Source organism: Zonotrichia albicollis, chromosome 32 (assembly GCF_047830755.1).
Source record: "Zonotrichia albicollis isolate bZonAlb1 chromosome 32, bZonAlb1.hap1, whole genome shotgun sequence".
NCBI lineage: Eukaryota > Metazoa > Chordata > Aves > Passeriformes > Passerellidae > Zonotrichia > Zonotrichia albicollis.
Window position 1 is genome coordinate 6,019,957 of NC_133850.1, and position 17,006 is coordinate 6,036,962.

Below are 17,006 nucleotides of genomic sequence, written 5' to 3' on the forward strand. Positions count from 1 at the left end.
GGGTTTCTGGCCATTTCCCCGGGCCCACTGCGCAGCTGGCTGAGTGCGAGCATCCTTTTCCCCCTCCTCCCCTATGCCGTACGGACCCTGGGCAGCAAAAGAAAGATCCTGGGAGTCTGTGTATGTTAACATAGTCTATATTTACATGGTAAAAGAAAAAAAAAAAAAAAAAGAAACAAAAATTCTTGAAGAAACGGAAAATTCCACCTGACTCAGGTGGCCACAACAAAAACAGCTTCTGGGATCAGTTCTCCACAGAGCTCTGGCAGGGCAGGCAGCCGAGCCATGACGGACGAGGCCGTGTCTTCCACGCCCTGCGCAGGTGATTTTGGAGCCACTGGAACCTGGAGATGGGAGCCCGCTCTCCTGACCTGACGATGCACAGCGTTTGAATTGCCAGGCTTCCGACGGCGAGGCTGACGTCGTTCGTTTTGTCTTCAAGGGCTGCGAGAGAGAGGAACAGAGGCACGGTCAGAAGCTGGAGCTGCAGGGAGCCGAGGAAGAGCCCCCTGCCAGGGCCATCCCAGCCGGCTCTTGCCATGGCCAGGAGGGAGAAGGGAGCAAGGGGATCAACCCGAAGCTGCTGGCCACGAATGGCCCGCGTGGCCCTGAAATCTCCGTGTGCTCTGCCCACGGGAGCAGAGCCCTCCGCAGCCGGGGCAGGGCTTGCAGCTCCCCCCGGCAGCCCCCGCTGTCAGCCCGCTGCCCTCACTCACCAGCGCAGATCAGCTGCAGCTCTTGCTGCTGCCCCCTCAGGTGCCGCCCGGCCATGCCTGTGAACACAGAGCCTGTCATGGCCCCAGCAGCACAGCTCCCTGCCAGCGCCGCTGCGGCGCTGTGGCCACACGGGCTGCCGGCCCGGCAGGGCTCAGCTCAGCCCATGCGGCACGCTGTCGCCCCAGGGCACGGCTGTCAGAGGGCGGCAGCAGCAATGCCCAGGCCAGGCGGGGCTCCACGGCGCCGGGCGCGGCTGCCGCTGCCGGGGCAGCAGGCGGGGCCGGGGCCGAGCTGCGGCGGGCCGGGGAGGGAGCCCGGGCTCGTAACTCACCCATGAAGCTGATGGCCGCCTCTCGCAGGGGCTCCTGTGGGCTCTCCAGGTAGCGCAGGGCTCGGCGCAGGTGCTCGGCTGCTCTGCTCTTGTCCTCTGCCAGCTGGAGAGAGCGGCAGGAGGGAAGGGTTGGCGCGGGCTCAGGCCCTGGGCCGGGCGCTGCCTGCGCCAAGCCCCGGCCTCCCCCGGCCACACAGCCCTGAGGCGCGGCCAGCAGCCGCTGGCGCCGGGCTCCCGAGAGGGGAGGGGGAGAGGGCCGGCTGCTGCCCGGGGAGCCGCGGTGCCGCCCCTGCCCCGCAGCTCCGCCGGGCCGGGCTTTCATGGGCACCCGGCTCGGGCCCACGGGAGCCTGGAGAGGAGCCCGCGCGGCCTCTGGCTGCAGCAGCGCGCAGGGGCACAGCTGCCCGGCCCGCACACTGAGCACCGCCCTCAGGGGCCTTCTCCTGGCTGAGGTGGGGATTCCAGGCCGTCCTTACCAGGCACTTGCTGAACTTCCACAGTTTCTGCTCCTTCAGCAGCTTTTTGAGATCCCTCCTCTTGATGAACTTGACCGCATAAAGCAGCGTTTCCCGAGAAGCCTGGAGAGCAGCAGAGACGCGGAGATGGCCCCGCAGCCCAGGGCTCGGGACCCGCCTCCCCCTGCCATGGCCTGCAGGAGGCTGCGGTCCAGCAGGCGCAGGGCAGGAGGCAGCCGAGCCCCGTGCCAGGCGGACAGCAGCAGCCCACGAGTCCTCACCTCTGCCACATGCTGATTCTCATCATTGCAGTGGAAGAAGAGTGGAAGCAGGCTCTGTTGCACAGGGCTTTCCAAAGGGTTTTCTCTCTCTTCCAAGTACTCCATCATGTCTCGGAAGAGTTTTATGGAGAGCAGCTGTACCTGGCTATTATCCTAGATGAAAAAAAAATGAAAAAACACCTCAGCATTGGCTCCTCCGGGCGCCCTGGGCACAGGGCTGGAAATGCACACGGCACACAGTTTCCAGGCAGCACCCAGTGGCTGTAGCTGGGGGCACAGAGCCTTACGTGGTCAAAGAGCGGCAGGAGTGCCTCAGCCAGCTGCACGGCAATGGGGGTTGACATCAGCATGTGTTTGTGCAGGAGTATAAAGCTGAGTGTGATGAGTGTCATCCCAGCTGTCTCTGCATCTTTGTCCGCCAGTAGGCGCATGAGGCTTTCGGTCAAGCTCCACATTCTTTCGGCCTGTGCGCAACACAAGTCTGTGAAGTCCCACCCTGCTGCCACAGGGCCCAGAGGCCAAAGGACTGTCCTGAAGCACTGGGGTAGCTGAAGCAGGAGGCAGGAGAGCTGGCAGCAGCTGCCCCAGTGCCCAAAGGCCAGGCCAGGCCAAGCGACTGCGTTCCCAGTGCAGCTTCAGCCACCGCCCCCTTCTCACCATTGAGGGATCATCAATGAGCTCCAGAAGGGCCCTGAGCGCCAGGCGACGCCTCTCCCTGCACTCGCTCTGCAGGTACCTTGAAGAGACCTTCACAACACTGTCGCCACATTCACTAGAATCCAGGCACACGAGGACCTGAAAGGCACAGGCCAGTGATGGGGGAGCCGGCCGGCAGGAGCCCGCAGCCGCACAGGGCTGGGCCCAGGACGCAGCAGCAGCAGCAGCAGCAGCACAGGGTGCGGGCACCGTCCCAGGTGTCTGCGGCCACGAGAGGGCAGAGAGCTGGGAGGCAGCACAGCCAGGCAGCGCTGGACACCCGGCTCACCTCCACAAGGAATGCCAGGGCGGGCAGATCCCAGTGTGGCTCCTGTGTGCTGAGCAGCCAGAGGAGGTGGAGTGCAATACTGGAACACAAGCGATGACAAGCGTGGCGCATCTCCCTAGGAGGGCAAAAAAGGGACCAGGAAGCTGAGCAAATCTCTCCAAGGACAGGCTTACAGAGCCTGGTGGTCTTTTACCACCACTCTGCATGGGGACCTGGGCCCTTTAGGAGGTGTCTCCTCCTGTGCTCTCTCCCCTCGCAGCCTTTTCCAGTCTGCTTGGCCGTCCCTCAGTGTGTCCTTAGCTGTCCCTCAGTGTGTCCCAGGGTCTTGGGGAATGTGTGGGACGGCTCGGGCACAGAGCACAAATGGCAGGATCAACGGGGAGAAAGTGAGTCTCACCTGGCCAGCAGACCCATGGCATAGTGGCGGGTGTCAGCACAGAGCAGCGTGTCCCAGCCACGCTTGCCTTCCACTGACAACACCACATCCTTGTACTGCTTTTGGCAGAGCAGGGACTTCAGGGTCTGCACTGCAAACCTGTGTGCACAGCAAAGCCCAGGTCACTCTGGCAGCACTGGCTCCTTTGCAGGCCACGTGTCAGGCAGGGACAGGAGGAGTGGGATGGAGCACCTGTTGGGGCTGATGACAAGACCGTGCTCTTCCAGGCAATCCTTCCAGAAGGTTTGGACCTCCTCTGGCATCTCTTCTGTGCTGGAGAACACTTGGAAGAGCAGATGAACAAAAAGGCGGGGGAAATATGGCCTCACTACACGTGGGACAGAGGACTCTTGGAGGATCTTCCACATCACCACGGTCGCCTGCAAAGGACAAAGCCCCCCGAGAGAGCGCTCAGTGCCGAGGTGTCCGTGTGGCAGGGCCCGAGCGTGGCAGGGAGAGGCCCGGAGAGACCTTGGCAGGGGAGCACGGGGCCTGGTGGGGCTGAAGCTGGCCCTGGGCCAGGTTTCCGGCCAGCGCCTGAGGCAGGCAGATGCAGTGGGGGAAGGAGGATGGAGAGCTGCTGGAGAGGCGGCCTTGGGGCCAGCAAAGGCCAGTTGCGGAAACTCACAGCCAGGGCAAAGACAGCCGTTTTGTCCCCATCCGAGGTGCACGTGCTGTACTCTGGCCAGCTCCCCAGCACATCCAGGAGGATCAGCTGCACTGGCTCCGCGGTCCTGGACGAGCACATGATGGTCTTCCACATGGAGGTGGCAGCTCTGCGGGATTAGAGCTCTGTCTCAGGGGGGATCTCAGACACAGCAGCGTGGCCTGGGCATCCCTAGGGGCCTGGGCTGAGCGCCGGCTCTTCCTCTGCCCACTGGCCCTTGCCAGCAGCAGCCAGGCAGCCAAGCTGTGTGAGGACGGGCCCTGAGGGGCAGCAAGGCAGCATGGCAGCAGGCTAAGGGGCTGACGTGCCAGGGCTGGGAAAGGCAGCAGCCAGAGGGTTCTGGAACTCTCTAGCTCAGACACCTGGGCCAGGCGATACAGGGTGATGGGCTTGGGAGGCCTGAGCCCTCTGGGCAGGTGGGCCCCATACCTGTCACAGGACGGGGCCACACGCAGGAGCGTCACGACTGCGTCAGCCGGCTGTGCTTTGGTGAGTTTCAGCAGGGCCTTGTCCAGCCTGTGCTGGGCAGAATCATTGGCCAGGAGCCATCGGTGAATGTACCTCACCATGGCAGGCACCTGCGGGAGGCACGGGGAGACTTGGAAAGCTGCCAGAGAGAGCAATGTCCCCAGGCTCCTCAGAGAAGTGCTTTCCTTGCCAGCGCACTGCCATGGCCTCAAAGGCTCTGAGGGAGCAGCAGGCGTGGCTGGGGAAGCCACGTGACTCCTGGGGGAACTGAAGCCTGGCCCCAGGCTGCTTACTTGTTCTGGCCTGGCAACACCCTTCTCCAGGAGCAAATCCAGCAGGGCGGCACTGGTCTCATGCTTGAGGAGCTCGGAGTGAGCTGTGAGCCCAGTGCCCATGGTGCGGGTCTCTTCCTGCCGAATGCTCCGGATGAAGTGGCAGACGAGCTGTAGGAGAAGGGCAAGAAGCCGCGGATGTTGCATGGAGTGCTGCACACACGGTGCTGGGCTGAGCAGGGACAGCAGGCCCAGCCCGGGTGGGGGTGGCTGCAGGTACCTGCGCTGTTCGATGGAAGCGGCCACGGCTGGATTCCTGCTCATGTGTGCGCTCCACAGCTTCATCTGGCAAAGAGGGAGCGCAGCCAGAGCTGAGGGGCTGCGGGAGAGGCCGGAGAACACAGCCCAGCCCTGCACTCCCCAGGCAGGGAGAGCCCTGCGATGCCCCAGGGGGATGGAGCGAGGCCGCTGAGGGGTGTCTGCCTGGCGCCTCTTCCGGCCTGTCCGTGGGCATTTCCCCAGGGGATTGCATGGCATGGCATGGCATGGCATGGCATGGCATGGCATGGCATGGCATGGCATGGCATGGCATGGCATGGCATGGCATGGCATGGGGCCAAGTTGGCTGCAGGCTCCAGGCCTGCAGCCCAGTTCTGCCACTCACCCCCCTGTGGTGGATGGAAGGGCACCACCTCTTCAGTCTCCTGTGCTGGGGCTGCTCCAGGGCCGCCTTCCTCCTCCTCCACCCAGGCCATCTTGGGCACTCTCGGGGGTCTCTGCTCCATGTCTGTGGCTGGAGCTACTTGCAGGAGAGGTGCCCTGGGAAAGCTCCAGGGCACCAAGTCCCACGCTCTGCCCTTGAGGGCAGCTGCAGAATAGAAGCCTTGGAAGGCCACGGGTCACCGAGTCCTGTGCTCTGGCCTTGAGCTCAGCTGCAGGAAGAACGCTGCAGAAAAGCTCCTGGTCAGACGGGAACGAGTGCGCTGTGTGGGGGCTCCTCACAGCACTGCTCTGTCCCGTTGTGCCCCGCTGTTTGCTCCCAGCACCGGGCAAGCTTCTATTTCCCACGTGTCACAAAGGGGCCTTGGAGACCGGGTTCCGTTCCATGGCACGGTGACCGTGCTGCAGCGTGCCACCCAGGGCCCTTGCACACACTGCCTCCTGCCCTGGGGCCGGCCCCAGCCCCGCTAAAGTGGCCCAGCTTGGAAGGAATCCCTGGCCCCAGGTGTCTAAGACAGCCTGACAGAATCTTTAGGAAGGGCTCAGACCATAAGCAAAGGCCGCCCTGCTCTGCGGGCTCAGGCCTATCCCTATATCTTTCCCCGAGAGCATTTGAATTTCTAAATGAGAATCATTTGAAGGGAGGGGATTTACATTTTCCATTCCAGAGAAGACTTCTGCCTTCCTTAGCAGACACCTCTCTCTTCAAACCAAGACAATTCTTTGTCATCTTGACGATGCGCAGTTGCTGGGAAGCCCCGTTTTACTCCAGGGACCTTAAGAACCATTCCCAGCAACTGGGAAAATCCTAGGTGTTCCATCCACCCATAGATGAGCTCTCCAAATTTGCCCCGAAAGTGGGTCCAGCTTTTATAGGCCAAAAAGAGCAAGTCCAAGTGACTCGATGATATTTTTTAGCCGGGATAGCCCTGCAGCTGATGGCACACTTCACAGTCAGCAGGGGACACAGCTAGGCCAAAGCCCAGACCTCTTCTGGGAAACTTTCTCTTCAAACACCCTTCAAACACGCCTCCATGCAAGTCAGTTGGGAAAGTTTCTTCAAATGATCCATTTCTGGCACCTGACTACACAGGGTTATGTGAAAGATTCTAAAGCAGCCGCTCTGGAGTCAGAGAGGCAGCCCTGAGAGTCCTTGTCATCTATTTGTAGCTAAATCCCACTTCTGGGGAGTTGAAGGAGTTTGGAACGAGCTAGAGAGCGGACCTCTGAGTTTTTTAGATGATGCCATTGCTTTTTCTTCTCTTCTACATAGGCAGGAAGGGTGAGTTGGGCTCACATCTCCACCGCATGGCTCACAGGGCCGCAAGACTTGTAGTTACAAGAGCTTTGAAGGATTTCTTGGCCAAGAAGACACGGCCAACAAGGATTTTTATGTTTTGGACCCAATCTTCAAGATTTCATCTTACGGACTCATGCTCTCGGAGTGTCTAGCTGGTCAGAGTGACCGCGAGATAAGTTAGAAAGTCTCTTTTCCCAGCCCGGTGGTGGAAGAAGGAGTCCGAGCTCTTCATTTCTCAGTCTCAAGGTTGTTGATTGTATCTTATCTATAAAATTCTTTCTCCTGTCCTGCCGAGGTCCGCTCAGCAAGACAGTCTAAGGCACTCTGCCTCCTCTGGGGTGGTGTTATCTTTTTCTACTAAAAACTACCTGTACAATAGTTACAATTACTTTCCAATCCCTATCGTCTATGTCGGACAGCGAGCTTCTACTCTAGACCAATCTCAAATGCCAACATCACAGCAGAAGATGGAGGCCAAGAAGAAGGAGAAAGGCTGGACGTGCCCAGATTGCTCCATCTGGCCCCCTGAAGCCCCATTCTAAAAACCCTCAAAATCTAGTTTTCCACTCTGGGATAAATTCACTATCATTCTACTTCAACTTTTGTGGCTGGTCATTCTTCATACAAGGTTGGGGATTGTTTTTTCCAAGGGCTAAATCAAAGGCACAGGGGTCTTGGGCTCTGTGCCAAGCTCTCTGAGCCCTCTGACAGGGTCTCGAGTCCTGCAGGGCAGCCAGAGGAATTTCCTGGGTTCCCACATCATGCTGACAGTGTAAGCTTCCTTAGCCAGTCATGCTATGACACACAAACCTACAGCACTGCATCCTAAACTTCTTGTTTACCATTGTAACTACTTGGATTTTTTCCTAGATCTTGAACTCGAAAACTCTAAACTTTCCTCCACTTCAACTTTCCTCCCCGTGTCGCTGCTATAAACTGGAAATGCGCATTCTCGCTCCTAGCACCTAAGTTTGGGAGCCCTTTGCAAGGTCTCAGATCAAATCCTGTGTTTAATTCTAAGCTTTGCTGACAAGACCAAAGGTCTGAGATTTCTCTGCATTTGGGTTTCCAACAACACTGATGCTGTTAGTTGCAGAGCGCCCAGGATGCGTCTTGCAGGTCAACTCTGGCAGGAACAAGGCGGCTGCCAGGGGGCTGCTTGTGGCCTCTGACAGCCCATTGCCCACGGCTTGCCAGCGGCCCAGCCCCTCAGGGGCTGCCCCAGCCCGGCCAAGCTGCCCGGCAGCAGCGCCGCAGCCCCACAGCAGCTCCAGAGCAGCCCCATGCAGAGGCACCTGGGAGCCCTCAGCAAGGCAGCCGGCAGCACACGGGCAGGAGGACACGGCTGGCGCTTCCTGCCTGGCCCAGGGCTTGTGGCCATCTCCAGGCACCTCTCTGGCAGGGATCCCCGCAGCTCCGGCCCCTGCCCAGCCGCTCTGTGGGCAGCACAAAGGCTTCAGCAGAACCACCAAAGGCCGAGGGGTTTCTGGCCATTTCCCCGGGCCCACTGCGCAGCTGGCTGAGTGCGAGCATCCTTTTCCCCCTCCTCCCCTATGCCGTACGGACCCTGGGCAGCAAAAGAAAGATCCTGGGAGTCTGTGTATGTTAACATAGTCTATATTTACATGGTAAAAGAAAAAAAAAAAAAAAAAGAAACAAAAATTCTTGAAGAAACGGATAATTCCACCTGACTCAGGTGGCCACAACAAAAACAGCTTCTGGGATCAGTTCTCCACAGAGCCCTGGCAGGGCAGGCAGCCGAGCCATGACGGACGAGGCCGTGTCTTCCACGCCCTGCGCAGGTGATTTTGGAGCCACTGGAACCTGGAGATGGGAGCCCGCTCTCCTGACCTGACGATGCACAGCGTTTGAATTGCCAGGCTTCCGACGGCGAGGCTGACGTCGTTCGTTTTGTCTTCAAGGGCTGCGAGAGAGAGGAACAGAGGCACGGTCAGAAGCTGGAGCTGCAGGGAGCCGAGGAAGAGCCCCCTGCCAGGGCCATCCCAGCCGGCTCTTGCCATGGCCAGGAGGGAGAAGGGAGCAAGGGGATCAACCCGAAGCTGCTGGCCACGAATGGCCCGCGTGGCCCTGAAATCTCCGTGTGCTCTGCCCACGGGAGCAGAGCCCTCCGCAGCCGGGGCAGGGCTTGCAGCTCCCCCCGGCAGCCCCCGCTGTCAGCCCGCTGCCCTCACTCACCAGCGCAGATCAGCTGCAGCTCTTGCTGCTGCCCCCTCAGGTGCCGCCCGGCCATGCCTGTGAACACAGAGCCTGTCATGGCCCCAGCAGCACAGCTCCCTGCCAGCGCCGCTGCGGCGCTGTGGCCACACGGGCTGCCGGCCCGGCAGGGCTCAGCTCAGCCCATGCGGCACGCTGTCGCCCCAGGGCACGGCTGTCAGAGGGCGGCAGCAGCAATGCCCAGGCCAGGCGGGGCTCCACGGCGCCGGGCGCGGCTGCCGCTGCCGGGGCAGCAGGCGGGGCCGGGGCCGAGCTGCGGCGGGCCGGGGAGGGAGCCCGGGCTCGTAACTCACCCATGAAGCTGATGGCCGCCTCTCGCAGGGGCTCCTGTGGGCTCTCCAGGTAGCGCAGGGCTCGGCGCAGGTGCTCGGCTGCTCTGCTCCTGTCCTCTGCCAGCTGGAGAGAGCGGCAGGAGGGAAGGGTTGGCGCGGGCTCAGGCCCTGGGCCGGGCGCTGCCTGCGCCAAGCCCCGGCCTCCCCCGGCCACACAGCCCTGAGGCGCGGCCAGCAGCCGCTGGCGCCGGGCTCCCGAGAGGGGAGGGGGAGAGGGCCGGCTGCTGCCCGGGGAGCCGCGGTGCCGCCCCTGCCCCGCAGCTCCGCCGGGCCGGGCTTTCATGGGCACCCGGCTCGGGCCCACGGGAGCCTGGAGAAGAGCCCGCGCGGCCTCTGGCTGCAGCAGCGCGCAGGGGCACAGCTGCCCGGCCCGCACACTGAGCACCGCCCTCAGGGGCCTTCTCCTGGCTGAGGTGGGGATTCCAGGCCGTCCTTACCAGGCACTTGCTGAACTTCCACAGTTTCTGCTCCTTCAGCAGCTTTTTGAGATCCCTCCTCTTGATGAACTTGACCGCATAAAGCAGCGTTTCCCGAGAAGCCTGGAGAGCAGCAGAGACGCGGAGATGGCCCCGCAGCCCAGGGCTCGGGACCCGCCTCCCCCTGCCATGGCCTGCAGGAGGCTGCGGTCCAGCAGGCGCAGGGCAGGAGGCAGCCGAGCCCCGTGCCAGGCGGACAGCAGCAGCCCACGAGTCCTCACCTCTGCCACATGCTGATTCTCATCATTGCAGTGGAAGAAGAGTGGAAGCAGGCTCTGTTGCACAGGGCTTTCCAAAGGGTTTTCTCTCTCTTCCAAGTACTCCATCATGTCTCGGAAGAGTTTTATGGAGAGCAGCTGTACCTGGCTATTATCCTAGATGAAAAAAAAATGAAAAAACACCTCAGCATTGGCTCCTCCGGGCGCCCTGGGCACAGGGCTGGAAATGCACACGGCACACAGTTTCCAGGCAGCACCCAGTGGCTGTAGCTGGGGGCACAGAGCCTTACGTGGTCAAAGAGCGGCAGGAGTGCCTCAGCCAGCTGCACGGCAATGGGGGTTGACATCAGCATGTGTTTGTGCAGGAGTATAAAGCTGAGTGTGATGAGTGTCATCCCAGCTGTCTCTGCATCTTTGTCGGCCAGTAGGCGCATGAGGCTTTCGGTCAAGCTCCACATTCTTTCGGCCTGTGCGCAACACAAGTCTGTGAAGTCCCACCCTGCTGCCACAGGGCCCAGAGGCCAAAGGACTGTCCTGAAGCACTGGGGTAGCTGAAGCAGGAGGCAGGAGAGCTGGCAGCAGCTGCCCCAGTGCCCAAAGGCCAGGCCAGGCCAAGCGACTGCGTTCCCAGTGCAGCTTCAGCCACCGCCCCCTTCTCACCATTGAGGGATCATCAATGAGCTCCAGAAGGGCCCTGAGCGCCAGGCGACGCCTCTCCCTGCACTCGCTCTGCAGGTACCTTGAAGAGACCTTCACAACACTGTCGCCACATTCACTAGAATCCAGGCACACGAGGACCTGAAAGGCACAGGCCAGTGATGGGGGAGCCGGCCGGCAGGAGCCCGCAGCCGCACAGGGCTGGGCCCAGGACGCAGCAGCAGCAGCAGCAGCAGCACAGGGTGCGGGCACCGTCCCAGGTGTCTGCGGCCACGAGAGGGCAGAGAGCTGGGAGGCAGCACAGCCAGGCAGCGCTGGACACCCGGCTCACCTCCACAAGGAATGCCAGGGCGGGCAGATCCCAGTGTGGCTCCTGTGTGCTGAGCAGCCAGAGGAGGTGGAGTGCAATACTGGAACACAAGCGATGACAAGCGTGGCGCATCTCCCTAGGAGGGCAAAAAAGGGACCAGGAAGCTGAGCAAATCTCTCCAAGGACAGGCTTACAGAGCCTGGTGGTCTTTTACCACCACTCTGCATGGGGACCTGGGCCCTTTAGGAGGTGTCTCCTCCTGTGCTCTCTCCCCTCGCAGCCTTTTCCAGTCTGCTTGGCCGTCCCTCAGTGTGTCCTTAGCTGTCCCTCAGTGTGTCCCAGGGTCTCGGGGAATGTGTGGGACGGCTCGGGCACAGAGCACAAATGGCAGGATCAACGGGGAGAAAGTGAGTCTCACCTGGCCAGCAGACCCATGGCATAGTGGCGGGTGTCAGCACAGAGCAGCGTGTCCCAGCCACGCTTGCCTTCCACTGACAACACCACATCCTTGTACTGCTTTTGGCAGAGCAGGGACTTCAGGGTCTGCACTGCAAACCTGTGTGCACAGCAAAGCCCAGGTCACTCTGGCAGCACTGGCTCCTTTGCAGGCCACGTGTCAGGCAGGGACAGGAGGAGTGGGATGGAGCACCTGTTGGGGCTGATGACAAGACCGTGCTCTTCCAGGCAATCCTTCCAGAAGGTTTGGACCTCCTCTGGCATCTCTTCTGTGCTGGAGAACACTTGGAAGAGCAGATGAACAAAAAGGCGGGGGAAATATGGCCTCACTACACGTGGGACAGAGGACTCTTGGAGGATCTTCCACATCACCACGGTCGCCTGCAAAGGACAAAGCCCCCCGAGAGAGCGCTCAGTGCCGAGGTGTCCGTGTGGCAGGGCCCGAGCGTGGCAGGGAGAGGCCCGGAGAGACCTTGGCAGGGGAGCACGGGGCCTGGTGGGGCTGAAGCTGGCCCTGGGCCAGGTTTCCGGCCAGCGCCTGAGGCAGGCAGATGCAGTGGGGGAAGGAGGATGGAGAGCTGCTGGAGAGGCGGCCTTGGGGCCAGCAAAGGCCAGTTGCGGAAACTCACAGCCAGGGCAAAGACAGCCGTTTTGTCCCCATCCGAGGTGCACGTGCTGTACTCTGGCCAGCTCCCCAGCACATCCAGGAGGATCAGCTGCACTGGCTCCGCGGTCCTGGACGAGCACATGATGGTCTTCCACATGGAGGTGGCAGCTCTGCGGGATTAGAGCTCTGTCTCAGGGGGGATCTCAGACACAGCAGCGTGGCCTGGGCATCCCTAGGGGCCTGGGCTGAGCGCCGGCTCTTCCTCTGCCCACTGGCCCTTGCCAGCAGCAGCCAGGCAGCCAAGCTGTGTGAGGACGGGCCCTGAGGGGCAGCAAGGCAGCATGGCAGCAGGCTAAGGGGCTGACGTGCCAGGGCTGGGAAAGGCAGCAGCCAGAGGGTTCTGGAACTCTCTAGCTCAGACACCTGGGCCAGGCGATACAGGGTGATGGGCTTGGGAGGCCTGAGCCCTCTGGGCAGGTGGGCCCCATACCTGTCACAGGACGGGGCCACACGCAGGAGCGTCACGACTGCGTCAGCCGGCTGTGCTTTGGTGAGTTTCAGCAGGGCCTTGTCCAGCCTGTGCTGGGCAGAATCATTGGCCAGGAGCCATCGGTGAATGTACCTCACCATGGCAGGCACCTGCGGGAGGCACGGGGAGACTTGGAAAGCTGCCAGAGAGAGCAATGTCCCCAGGCTCCCCAGAGAAGTGCTTTCCTTGCCAGCGCACTGCCATGGCCTCAAAGGCTCTGAGGGAGCAGCAGGCGTGGCTGGGGAAGCCACGTGACTCCTGGGGGAACTGAAGCCTGGCCCCAGGCTGCTTACTTGTTCTGGCCTGGCAACACCCTTCTCCAGGAGCAAATCCAGCAGGGCGGCACTGGTCTCATGCTTGAGGAGCTCGGAGTGAGCTGTGAGCCCAGTGCCCATGGTGCGGGTCTCTTCCTGCCGAATGCTCCGGATGAAGTGGCAGACGAGCTGTAGGAGAAGGGCAAGAAGCCGCGGATGTTGCATGGAGTGCTGCACACACGGTGCTGGGCTGAGCAGGGACAGCAGGCCCAGCCCGGGTGGGGGTGGCTGCAGGTACCTGCGCTGTTCGATGGAAGCGGCCACGGCTGGATTCCTGCTCATGTGTGCGCTCCACAGCTTCATCTGGCAAAGAGGGAGCGCAGCCAGAGCTGAGGGGCTGCGGGAGAGGCCGGAGAACACAGCCCAGCCCTGCACTCCCCAGGCAGGGAGAGCCCTGCGATGCCCCAGGGGGATGGAGCGAGGCCGCTGAGGGGTGTCTGCCTGGCGCCTCTTCCGGCCTGTCCGTGGGCATTTCCCCAGGGGATTGCATGGCATGGCATGGCATGGCATGGCATGGCATGGCATGGCATGGCATGGCATGGCATGGGGCCAAGTTGGCTGCAGGCTCCAGGCCTGCAGCCCAGTTCTGCCACTCACCCCCCTGTGGTGGATGGAAGGGCACCACCTCTTCAGTCTCCTGTGCTGGGGCTGCTCCAGGGCCGCCTTCCTCCTCCTCCACCCAGGCCATCTTGGGCACTCTCGGGGGTCTCTGCTCCATGTCTGTGGCTGGAGCTACTTGCAGGAGAGGTGCCCTGGGAAAGCTCCAGGGCACCAAGTCCCACGCTCTGCCCTTGAGGGCAGCTGCAGAATAGAAGGCTTGGAAGGCCACGGGTCACCGAGTCCTGTGCTCTGGCCTTGAGCTCAGCTGCAGGAAGAACGCTGCAGAAAAGCTCCTGGTCAGACGGGAACGAGTGCGCTGTGTGGGGGCTCCTCACAGCACTGCTCTGTCCTGTTGTGCCCCGCTGTTTGCTCCCAGCACCGGGCAAGCTTCTATTTCCCACGTGTCACAAAGGGGCCTTGGAGACCGGGTTCCGTTCCATGGCACGGTGACCGTGCTGCAGCGTGCCACCCAGGGCCCTTGCACACACTGCCTCCTGCCCTGGGGCCGGCCCCAGCCCCGCTAAAGTGGCCCAGCTTGGAAGGAATCCCTGGCCCCAGGTGTCTAAGACAGCCTGACAGAATCTTTAGGAAGGGCTCAGACCATAAGCAAAGGCCGCCCTGCTCTGCGGGCTCAGGCCTATCCCTATATCTTTCCCCGAGAGCATTTGAATTTCTAAATGAGAATCATTTGAAGGGAGGGGATTTACATTTTCCATTCCAGAGAAGACTTCTGCCTTCCTTAGCAGACATCTCTCTCTTCAAACCAAGACAATTCTTTGTCATCTTGACGATGCGCAGTTGCTGGGAAGCCCCGTTTTACTCCAGGGACCTTAAGAACCATTCCCAGCAACTGGGAAAATCCTAGGTGTTCCATCCACCCATAGATGAGCTCTCCAAATTTGCCCCGAAAGTGGGTCCAGCTTTTATAGGCCAAAAAGAGCAAGTCCAAGTGACTCGATGATATTTTTTAGCCGGGATAGCCCTGCAGCTGATGGCACACTTCACAGTCAGCAGGGGACACAGCTAGGCCAAAGCCCAGACCTCTTCTGGGAAACTTTCTCTTCAAACACCCTTCAAACACGCCTCCATGCAAGTCAGTTGGGAAAGTTTCTTCAAATGATCCATTTCTGGCACCTGACTACACAGGGTTATGTGAAAGATTCTAAAGCAGCCGCTCTGGAGTCAGAGAGGCAGCCCTGAGAGTCCTTGTCATCTATTTGTAGCTAAATCCCACTTTTGGGGAGTTGAAGGAGTTTGGAACGAGCTAGAGAGCGGACCTCTGAGTTTTTTAGATGATGCCATTGCTTTTTCTTCTCTTCTACATAGGCAGGAAGGGTGAGTTGGGCTCACATCTCCACCGCATGGCTCACAGGGCCGCAAGACTTGTAGTTACAAGAGCTTTGAAGGATTTCTTGGCCAAGAAGACACGGCCAACAAGGATTTTTATGTTTTGGACCCAATCTTCAAGATTTCATCTTACGGACTCATGCTCTCGGAGTGTCTAGCTGGTCAGATGACCGCAAGATAAGTTAGAAAGTCCCTTTTCCCAGCCCGGTGGTGGAAGAAGGAGTCAGAGCTCTTCATTTCTCAGTCTCAAGGTTGTTGATTGTATCTTATCTATAAAATTCTTTCTCCTGTCCTGCCGAGGTCCGCTCAGCAAGACAGTCTAAGGCACTCTGCCTCCTCTGGGGTGGTGTTATCTTTTTCTACTAAAAACTACCTGTACAATAGTTACAATTACTTTCCAATCCCTATCGTCTATGTCGGACAGCGAGCTTCTACTCTAGACCAATCTCAAATGCCAACATCACAGCAGAAGATGGAGGCCAAGAAGAAGGAGAAAGGCTGGACGTGCCCAGATTGCTCCATCTGGCCCCCTGAAGCCCCATTCTAAAAACCCTCAAAATCTAGTTTTCCACTCTGGGATAAATTCACTATCATTCTACTTCAACTTTTGTGGCTGGTCATTCTTCATACAAGGTTGGGGATTGTTTTTTCCAAGGGCTAAATCAAAGGCACAGGGGTCTTGGGCTCTGTGCCAAGCTCTCTGAGCCCTCTGACAGGGTCTCGAGTCCTGCAGGGCAGCCAGAGGAATTTCCTGGGTTCCCACATCATGCTGACAGTGTAAGCTTCCTTAGCCAGTCATGCTATGACACACAAACCTACAGCACTGCATCCTAAACTTCTTGTTTACCATTGTAACTACTTGGATTTTTTCCTAGATCTTGAACTCGAAAACTCTAAACTTTCCTCCACTTCAACTTTCCTCCCCGTGTCGCTGCTATAAACTGGAAATCCGCATTCTCGCTCCTAGCACCTAAGTTTGGGAGCCCTTTGCAAGGTCTCAGATCAAACCCTGTGCTTAATTCTAAGCTTTGCTGACAAGACCAAAGGTCTGAGATTTCTCTGCATTTGGGTTTCCAACAACACTGATGCTGTTAGTTGCAGAGCGCCCAGGATGCGTCTTGCAGGTCAACTCTGGCAGGAACAAGGCGGCTGCCAGGGGGCTGCTTGTGGCCTCTGACAGCCCATTGCCCACGGCTTGCCAGCGGCCCAGCCCCTCAGGGGCTGCCCCAGCCCGGCCAAGCTGCCCGGCAGCAGCGCCGCAGCCCCACAGCAGCTCCAGAGCAGCCCCATGCAGAGGCACCTGGGAGCCCTCAGCAAGGCAGCCGGCAGCACACGGGCAGGAGGACACGGCTGGCGCTTCCTGCCTGGCCCAGGGCTTGTGGCCATCTCCAGGCACCTCTCTGGCAGGGATCCCCGCAGCTCCGGCCCCTGCCCAGCCGCTCTGTGGGCAGCACAAAGGCTTCAGCAGAACCACCAAAGGCCGAGGGGTTTCTGGCCATTTCCCCGGGCCCACTGCACGCCTGCGCAGCTGGCTGAGTGCGAGCATCCTTTTCCCCCTCCTCCCCTATGCCGTACGGACCCTGGGCAGCAAAAGAAAGATCCTGGGAGTCTGTGTATGTTAACATAGTCTATATTTACATGGTAAAAGAAAAAAAAAAAAAAAAAGAAACAAAAATTCTTGAAGAAACGGATAATTCCACCTGACTCAGGTGGCCACAACAAAAACAGCTTCTGGGATCAGTTCTCCACAGAGCCCTGGCAGGGCAGGCAGCCGAGCCATGACGGACGAGGCCGTGTCTTCCACGCCCTGCGCAGGTGATTTTGGAGCCACTGGAACCTGGAGATGGGAGCCCGCTCTCCTGACCTGACGATGCACAGCGTTTGAATTGCCAGGCTTCCGACGGCGAGGCTGACGTCGTTCGTTTTGTCTTCAAGGGCTGCGAGAGAGAGGAACAGAGGCACGGTCAGAAGCTGGAGCTGCAGGGAGCCGAGGAAGAGCCCCCTGCCAGGGCCACAACAGCCGGCTCTTGCCATGGCCAGGAGGGAGAAGGGAGCAAGGGGATCAGCCCGAAGCTGCTGGCCACGAATGGCCCGCGTGGCCCTGAAATCTCCGTGTGCTCTGCCCACGGGAGCAGAGCCCTCCGCAGCCGGGGCAGGGCTTGCAGCTCCCCCCGGCAGCCCCCGCTGTCAGCCCGCTGCCCTCACTCACCAGCGCAGATCAGCTGCAGCTCTTGCTGCTGCCCCCTCAGGTGCCGCCCGGCCATGCCTGTGAACACAGAGCCTGTCATGGCCC